Source organism: Neopelma chrysocephalum, unplaced genomic scaffold (assembly GCF_003984885.1).
Source record: "Neopelma chrysocephalum unplaced genomic scaffold, ASM398488v2 Primary Assembly neopelma1_65, whole genome shotgun sequence".
NCBI lineage: Eukaryota > Metazoa > Chordata > Aves > Passeriformes > Pipridae > Neopelma > Neopelma chrysocephalum.
The window spans coordinates 8,475,460-8,484,546 of record NW_020897722.1 but is presented as its reverse complement, the minus strand read 5'-3'; positions in this window follow the sequence as shown (position 1 = coordinate 8,484,546).

Genomic DNA, 9,087 nt, shown 5'->3' with positions numbered 1-9,087 from the left:
CCTGGCGTGGGAAGTGAGCTGTCAGATCGCATTTCCTGCATCCAGCCTCAGCAGCCATGAGCATTCACTCAATTCACTATATTTTTCCAATAACTTCTATTTTCTCTTTTCCTTTTCGAAGACAAAGGACTACAGATGAGCAGTTTGGTCTCACACATACAAAAAAAAAAGGCTGCCATTCCAACAAATAATCTCTACAGCTGCTGGTAGCCTGGAGCTGTCAGACCATAACCTGTTTGCTTTGAGGAAAATCACACTGGTGGATTTTGTGGGGATGGATGGATGGAGTAAGTCATGCTTAGCTCTGGATGGTACTCGCCAGAGAGGGATCAGATATTCTATTTTCTGAAGTTCGTTTCTGAAACCTGTTGTGCCTAGTTGTAGTAGTCACCATTCAGTTCTGGGCCACACACACAGACTAAAGACTGTACATAAAGTAGAATGCTCACTTGTTTGCTGGTTGTAAACTCCATTTTTAAGTCCAGCAAAGTGCTAATTTTGTGGCTCCAGATACTGCAGTGTGCCACTGAAGCAAACAGATAAGCCTGAGACTTTCCACTGCTTTCAGTCATTAATTTTCAAATTTGCAGGAAGTTTTTATCTATGTTGGGTTGAAACACTAAAAATAGCCACTTGATTGAGTATGTTGTTTGGAAAAAAGGGCTGCTGGTGTCCCACTACACGGTGTGCTCTCTTGGATGCTCAGCGTGGGCTGTCGGGTGCCACAATGGTGACACCTCAGGCAGTGTCGAACATCGGTCAGGGCTTTCTCCTCGCACCCAGGGTCACTCCACAAGGTAGAGGGAATAGTACACGGTAGTGGGAGTAGTGGTAAAAACACACAGAACAGAAAACTAGTGCATAAGGGACATTTTCCCAGGCAATGAGAGTTGCAGTGGGACCCGCTGTAACTCGGCTGTGCCTCCTGATTTGCATAGCCAAGAGATGGCAGCACGCTCTCACGGATGTGCCGCTGGAAAAGCTCCCTCGCTCCCTGCAGACATGAGAGGTTTCAATCCAGTGGCGAGGCACGTCGGAGGGACATCCTCCTGCCCCGTCTGCTGTCGCACACGGCCAGACTCGCGGCCGTGGGGCTGCAGCTCCTGCCACGTGGGGCAGGGACGATGCTGCTGCCTCTTGCAGCCCCCCGGGTGCCGCCGCACCAGCTGGTCCCCGCCGAGCATTGCCACCCACGGAGGACACGGCAGGAATCATCTCACGCACACCTGGTCATCCCCTCCGGCCCTGAGCGGATGCTGGGCTGGGCATCCAGGCGTTTGCCAGGTGTCAGTGGAAGGACCTGTTCTTCAGCTTCAGAATGTTGTTTGGGGGAGAAAAAAAAATAAGTTAACAGCATCCTTTGTCAAATTGTGCATCTGGGATGACTCTTCCTTCCCCTGCCCCCACACAGTGCAGCTCCTAGTGCCCTCAGTGCACACCAACTTCTTGTTCAAGTGCACCATCAGAGCTTGAGCAGAGAAACTCAGAGAAAACACTCAGTCTTGGTGTTTGCCTTTCCCAAGATGATAAATTCAGCACACGATTCCCTCCACTCGCTTTTTATCCTACCCTGCCCCTATTTCTTGCTGACTTTGTTGAGCCCTTTGGGGTGCACCCCCAGGAACCTGCTGAACACTAACCTGCCAGCCCCTTCCAAGGCTCACTTCCCATGGGATCCCGCCGGGCTGTTGCCACAGCCTGGGATTGCAACCATCCCTCCTTCAATCTCAGCGCTTGGCAAACAGAAGAACCTGAGGTTTTCTTTCAACAAGCCTGATGCAAAGCTCTGCTCTCTAATCCCTCTGAAAACAGAAGCCACTAAGAGGGGCGGAGAGCTGCGGGGACATTGGGACTCTCAGAGCAGCTCACAGACAGCATTTGCGGGCGGAGGAAAGGCTCGGGGTGGCGGTGCCGCCCTGCCGTGTGTGACGTGGGTACCTGCACCCAGAGGAAGCCGATTTGTATCGAGAAGCCCATCGGCGACGGGGCGTTGTGGCGCACCAGGAGCTGCACTGCGTTAGGATAATCACATCTGCAGTGCATTAAGGACGAAGTCAGGGCTGAGCGTTTTCAGTGCCCCGGGGGCCCACCCGGCAGACCCGGAAAGCCCGCAGCAGGGAAACTACCCCAGCTCTGCAATCGTTTTGTGCCAAATTAAGGAGAAAAAAAAGCTTCATTTCTCTGGGCGTGACAAGCCCAACATGCAATCCTGCAGCCAGGGCAGGTAGAAATGGGGCAGGGCGATGATGCTGCGGCTGCTGAGCTCTGTGGGCACACTCTGGCTTGGGTTTCTGCAGTGGACAGCCCCCTGCCACCAATACAAGAAATTTGGGTGGAGAAGAACCTGGGATAATAGTTAATAAGTGACAGCATGAATTAGGGGCAGCAAAGTGACCTTGCCTGCAAAGGCCACCATGCCACAGCCTCCTTGCCTGTCACAAGAGGGGTGATCTAAGCTGGGAACACCTTCCCACAGGGCACCCACCACGTCTGGCAACCCAGAGGAGCCAGCTTCAATGGCAAATATTTCCTAAGGGCTCTTTGTTTAAAGAAAATGCATCAAACATTTTACTTAGCATGAAAAACTTACCATGTGCCAGCTGCTCATTAAGCCCAACTACTCTCTGTCCTCTGCTCTGCGAGGGCACTTCTGCTCCAGCTGCCACTCTCCGGCACAAGTACCCAGAGCAAGGCAAGCTAAAAGCCCAGAGCCAGTTATAACAAATCAAGGAATCTGGGATTTGGACCAACTGTAAATAATGACCGACAGGAAACATACTGAGAATACTTGGTTTAGTGTTTTCTGCTCGATTTCCCGCAGATCTGACGAGTTTCCATTACAGTGCTCCCCAAGCCACAGGGGCAGACACCGTGTCTGCAGCTCCCATGCAGTCACATCCTTTCCCCTCCTTTTTCTTGTCCAAGAAAATGTTGTCCAAGCATCTCTCAGGGCTGGACACTGCCCAAGGGCCAGCATGTGTGCACTGTCCCTGTGGGTGCTGCTGTCCCCCGTGGGTGAGCAGAGCTCACGTTCCCCTTTCAGGCAGTGCAGGCAGGTGATCCCTGTGCCAGCCAGGCAAGGCTCACCAGGGAGTAACCTTGGGGCAACCCTTGCAGGGGGCATTTGTCACTTTGCAGGGTTCATTTTTCTCCAGCAGTTTAGTGAGGTCTGTGCAAAAAGCAAAGAGCAGGGCTTTGAGATGCACTGCCCTGGCAGCCCCGAGGCAGGGTGATGGTTGCCCTCCCTGACATGAAACCCTACTCTGTGACCAATCTGCATATCTAAAAATACCTCCCTTCTCTTTTTCCACTTCTCTTTTACAAGACAAACCATCTCAGGAGGGATCCCCCTCTCCCGCTTATGAGAATATTAACAAATTTCTAATAAGGAAAAAGTGTCAAGCATGAAAGCAATACGTCCTTTAAAAGTACACAGACACTAAATCTGTTGCATCAGGGTGCAGACACTTGACATATGTCATTCATTGTGTAGCTTCCCTTAGTGAGCACAGACAAGGCTACTGACACTGCTGGAAAATTCAGACATATCCCACAAATGGCATATTAATAATGAGATCTTTCAAAGGAGGATCCGTGACTCATCCAAGAAGAAAAATGGGCCATTCACTGCACTGAACTCTCAACAAAACAGCAGCTTTTTTTGGGTTTCCTCAGTTTAAAAAGAAAAATGGAGAAAGTAATGGGAGAGAGGATTCAGTGGCTGCAGCTGCCAGACTATATGAGCAGTGAGAGCCTGTACTGGCATTTTGGAGTTAAAAACCCCACCCTGACAGGCATTTTGTGCCTTGTATGCCTGTATGCTAAAACCAGGAGTGGAAGAACTGCAGCATTCTTCATCATCAGTCCGCTTCACCCAAAGCCACAAACTTGCTAGTCCTTCCCCAAAAACTCACTGGTCCTTCCCTAAAAGTCACATCCTAGGGTTAGGACTGGAAGGGACCAAACCCACCAGCACACCAGGATGCTTTGGGAGCCCAGTCCCTGCAAGGGACATCTCTGCAGCAGGGAGCACTCAAGGGGCCAGGGCAATGTGCAATGAAGGATGAATTTATTGTAGATGTAGAATAGGCCCAAAAATGTCAAATCCAAGCAAGGATTTTCGGTGCCCTAACTGCATTACTGCCAGAGCAGGAGCCACTCTGCCTCCCCTGTGTGGTTATGGGGCCCTGGGTAATACAAACACTGACATCCCAGTCAGGCCAGGTGTACATGGGGGATCTGAGGGATCATGTGCAAAGTGGCATGCAGCCCCCCAGCCAGCTACCACAGATTGCTTGATGGAGCCAATGCAGGAAAAAGGGCAGGTTACAAAGCTGGCATTTAAGATTTCACTAGAGTTGTTAATCTTATTGCTATTACCAAATTATAATCACTTTCGCAACCTGGGGCCACTGTCCATGCTGGATTAATACATTCATCATTTGCATTCAGCATTTATTTGGGGCCATGACTTCATATAATGCTTTGGAGATTAATAAAGGCCATGGCCCTTTCTTGTAAGTACTTGCCCTCCACACTGATGAAATACCACATTTAATTGCTTTAACCCATACTTCTGCTGTTTTCTTCCCCTACATCTGCCTGTGATCTTCATGTTTGGTGCCTGCTGAGTGCAGCCCATGGCTGGTGATGGGAGGATGGAGGCAGCTGGCTGTGATGGGGGGAATGAGGTCCAGCAGTTCCCTATGCCAGCATTACTGAGCAGAGTGGGAGGCCACAAAGGTGTTACATCCTCATGTGGAAAAGCTGCACAAAACTTCTACCTACAGACCTGCCGTGATGTTCTGCCTTCTAATTTAATTATTTCAACAACACACAAGAGCAGTTAGTGGCAAGTGGCTTTTTGCCATTAAACAAATACTTGATAAGGAATGCTGAGCTCTTAAACAGCTGCTGGGTTGTGGGTGAATTGACCAGGGCCATAGAGTCTAAACAGCATCCAAATCAAATCAATTTTGTCTTCAGGATAAAAAAACAAGCCTTCCCTGTCCTCTCCTACAGCCACCTCTGAAAGTTCCAGCCAGCCCTGCAGCACTGTCCTTTCCTGGTCATCCACAGAGAGTGCCAAATTTGCAACACCAAAACCCAGTAAGCATTTAATCTGAGCTGTCATTTTCCCAAACCTTCAAGCCTCCATGCACTCTGGAAGCAGAGGATGGTGGTTATTCCCCTGTGATCAGGATCACAGCCCTCCTATCTTGGCTAATGGGTGCTGCTCCTGTGGCCCCTCCAGCCATGGAGCTCTCACCTCCTCTCCTGAACACATGGGGAGACAGGAATTCCTCAAATTAACTTCCAGCTAAACCTCTTGCCTTCCTACCCCATGGCAGATTCTTGAGCAGAGCCAGATATGTTATTTGAGTCTTCTCCACGCAAGAAGAGTTTCCCCTCAAGCCTTCCCCTGTCCCATCCTTAGCTGGTCTCCCAGGATGAGTCACTCGGATTTTGTTATCCCAAGCAACTGCAGAGTATAAATGGATGTCAGAGGGGATGAGCAGAGCAAGCACCCACTTCCTAGGCCAGGGGAGTATGTTACTAAGGGTCTGCAGAAGGGATGCTGCTATAACACACCCACACTCCAGCAAAGCTCCCATTCAGAAATCTGCTCAATAACAGCACCGTCCGCTTCCATACAGCCCTTGACAAACAGGGATTTATCGGCCTCCTGACAAAGAGCTTCACAAATGAGGCAATCAGCAGCCCAGTATAATTTTCAAGAAATACAAATGAGCAAATATCTAGTTGCCATGGTAACCCCAAGAGCCGGACTAGACTTTTTTGCAGATTCCCAAATGCAGCTACATTTTGCAAGCGCAGCAGGAGCTCAGTGCCCAGGACCTTGCTCGGGGACAGCAGCCAGGCATTGCTGAGCAGCATCAGCTCTTTCAGCATCAGCCCAGAACAGCCCCATCCTCCCTGGCCAACTGCGGGGGTTCACATGCACGGTGCCAGCTGCGGTTCCTTTTTCTCTCACGTCACCCGTGTCCTTCAAGGCTGACCAGCTTTCCAAGCTGGGACCACAGCGGGAATTGCACTCCTGTCAGATCTGCGCTTTGCCTCTGATCAGTGGCAGCTCTGGCAATTTGCACCCAGGAATGAAAGTTTCCAGCCAAATCACTGAGCCCCAGCAAAGCGAAAGTGGTTAATAAAAAACATAACCACCATTTTTTAGGCAGCTGTTCTGCAGAGCCCTGTGCCAAAGGGGGACAGGGATACTGGCCCACAGCCAGCGCTCCCCACCAAGGCAGTTTTCTCAGAAAGCCTGTAAATCCTTGGCCACAAAAGAGGGGGAAGATTTTGGGGTACCAATAAGGAGCAATCAACAGCAAAATGGGCCCTGGCATGGGACAGCTCCTGTTCTGAGCCAGCCCCATCCCAGGCTCCCCCAGGCTGGAGGGGCCCCTGGCAGCAATGAGCCTCTCTGAGGGGAACTGGTGCTGCTGGAAGTCTCCCTGAGCTTTTGCAATTAGTTAACGTGCCATCACACACCAGCAGCTCCCACGGTGTATAAATCCAGCTTGACTCATGCCTCTTGATGGCCGAGCCCTTTGGCTGCCTAGAAGGAGATACATTTCCCAGCAGGTTTGTCCCTGCTGGCTCCCAGTGTCCCACTCATTCCCTGGCAGCAGCAGAGAGCAGCTGGTGCGAGGTGGGATGGGAAAACCCTTTTGCAGAACAGCAGGAATATCTCAGTTAAGCCAACATCCACTGGGACCTACACAGCCAGATCCTGCATGTCTTCCCCATGCCCCACTGCTCCATCTCTCCCAGACGTGCACTGAAGCTGGGGAGTTTAACACTAACCCCATCACACAGATGGGCAACATAATTTATCCCAGGGGTTTGTTTTTATGATGGGCCTCGCTGTTGCAGCCAGTAAATGTCTGTAATGTACTGTCTGAGCTGCTGGAAGCCTGTTTTTCGGTCCTGAGATATTTTTGTTCTCTGTCAAAGGGAACTACTCTACACCATCCTGGCCGCAGGGCAGGAGCTGAGCCGCTACTCAGGCAATTAAACCCAAGGGAAATGCACAAGAAAAAGCTCATGATTCAGCTGTGCAGCCCTTATCCTCCCAGTCATTTTCAGGAGAAAAAAAATCTTACCAAATTAACAGAGGAAAGGACAGCCCAGCCCAGCTCAGCCCAGCCAGGCACCAGAGTAGTCAAGATAGTCACCAGGGAGGAAAATCCTCACCAGGCTGTGTCTGGGCAGCACCAGCACTGCTGGTGACAACCACCTCCCATATCCCAACATCCAGCAGCATATCTCAGAAAATAAAGAATAATCATAGTAGGAATAAAAGGAATCAAAAGGTCAAAGGTGCAGGTAGGCCCATCTCTCCCCGCTGCCATGCCAGGGCTGGGGACAATATTGTCTGTACAGCTCAGAAACGGGGTATAGGAGGGTAAAGGAACTTGTCACAAAGAGACTATTTTGGTTCACTACCAGGCTGCATCACACACTGTCCACACTTATCCCAGCTTTCATGCACTACAAAAGAAGATGTTCAGCTCCTAAAAAAATCAGCATCATAAAAGGACCCCCAGAAATCAACCACTTGCAAGTGATGTGCAGGAGAGTTGTGGGAAAGTCCTGCTGCTGCCAGGTTCCCACTGCCTGCACCATATAGCAAGTCAGAAGGGAGAAATTCAAGCTAACAAGGGAGTGAGGGGTTATGGGACAAGGAGCATGGAAAAATAAAAAGTTCAGCCTGGAGAGCTGGAGTGCCTCCCAACCACCCAAATTCTGGGACCGTCCATGTCAAGGGAAAGGGCACATCCCAGCTTCCATCAAGCCCTGACCTCGCCAGATCCACTAGAAGTTAATTAAGGAGGTGAAAACTCCTGTTGTTTTCTGAATTTTATTTGATTACTGTGAAACAGAAGACACTGGCAAGGAGAGACGGTTGATTTTTAAGAAAGGACCCTGGAGCCTGAGGAGAAAGACAGGGGGGTTGCAAAACAAAGCCCCTATTAACTTTGGTCCTGACTTTCAGGTCATGCATGTTCAGTTCTTTTTACCTGGAAATGAAGATATTAATTGGAGGTGACAGCTTTCATAGAGCTCCCCATTAGCAATATTTTTAGCCACAGTAGGACCCAGGTCTTCAAACACTTTCCCAAGGGAAGGTTTTAACCTTTCTTTTGAAACATCTCATACCACTTGCGGGGAAAAAAAAAAGTTGTTTGGCTCGAGGCATACCTATCCCCAGCCATGGTGAACTCCCAGCTCCTCTGAGCAGGGGACACAGGAGGAACAGGGAAAAGAAACTGGGGAGAGGCAGCCTGGAGCCCGGAGCAGAGCTTGGCACCCTGCAGCAGCTCTCAGCGTGGCTCCCACCCAACCCTCCCCATAGTGATGGGCTCTGGGCACAGCCAGCCCAAAGGGGCTCTGGGGGTCTGCTGTCCCCCCTCCCTGTGCTGTGACTGATCTCCCACACGGAGATGGGACGACACCTCAGCCCCGGCACTCGGAACCAGGAGTTCATCAGACACGTCCCCCACCACGCTTGGTTCCTCAGACCCTTTTCTGCCACAGACAAGGTACTACACATCAACCTCCTTTAGCTTGTTGGATACAAGAGCTTTCTTTTGTTTTAATACAGCTAGTTTCTTTACATGCTGTTACCATCCGTACATAATTTATTGTTTTCAAACAAAACAAAAGCTTCTAGAAAGCACATCTGATGCTGAAATCTAAAACTGAAAGCTACACAAATTGCTTACTTTCCATATAAATATATGGATAATCTGTGTATATAATATATATAAAATATAATAAAAGTAATATAGTTTTATTTATATGTATTATCCATTTGTATATTTATATAAATGTTTTAATATATTTCTAAAAATACATAATAAGGGATGACAGCGCTTCATTATTTTAGAAACTTGCTCCAGCACACACATTCCACTTACAACACCACCATTGTCCCCACCAAGTTTTCCAGTTTCTCTCCAAGTGGAAATATATTTCAGCCAAAAGCTGAGCTGCCATCTGAGGAAGTTCCAAGCTCCCAGGGGAGCCCCAGCTACTTACCTCATTGTATCCAGTGTGATCACT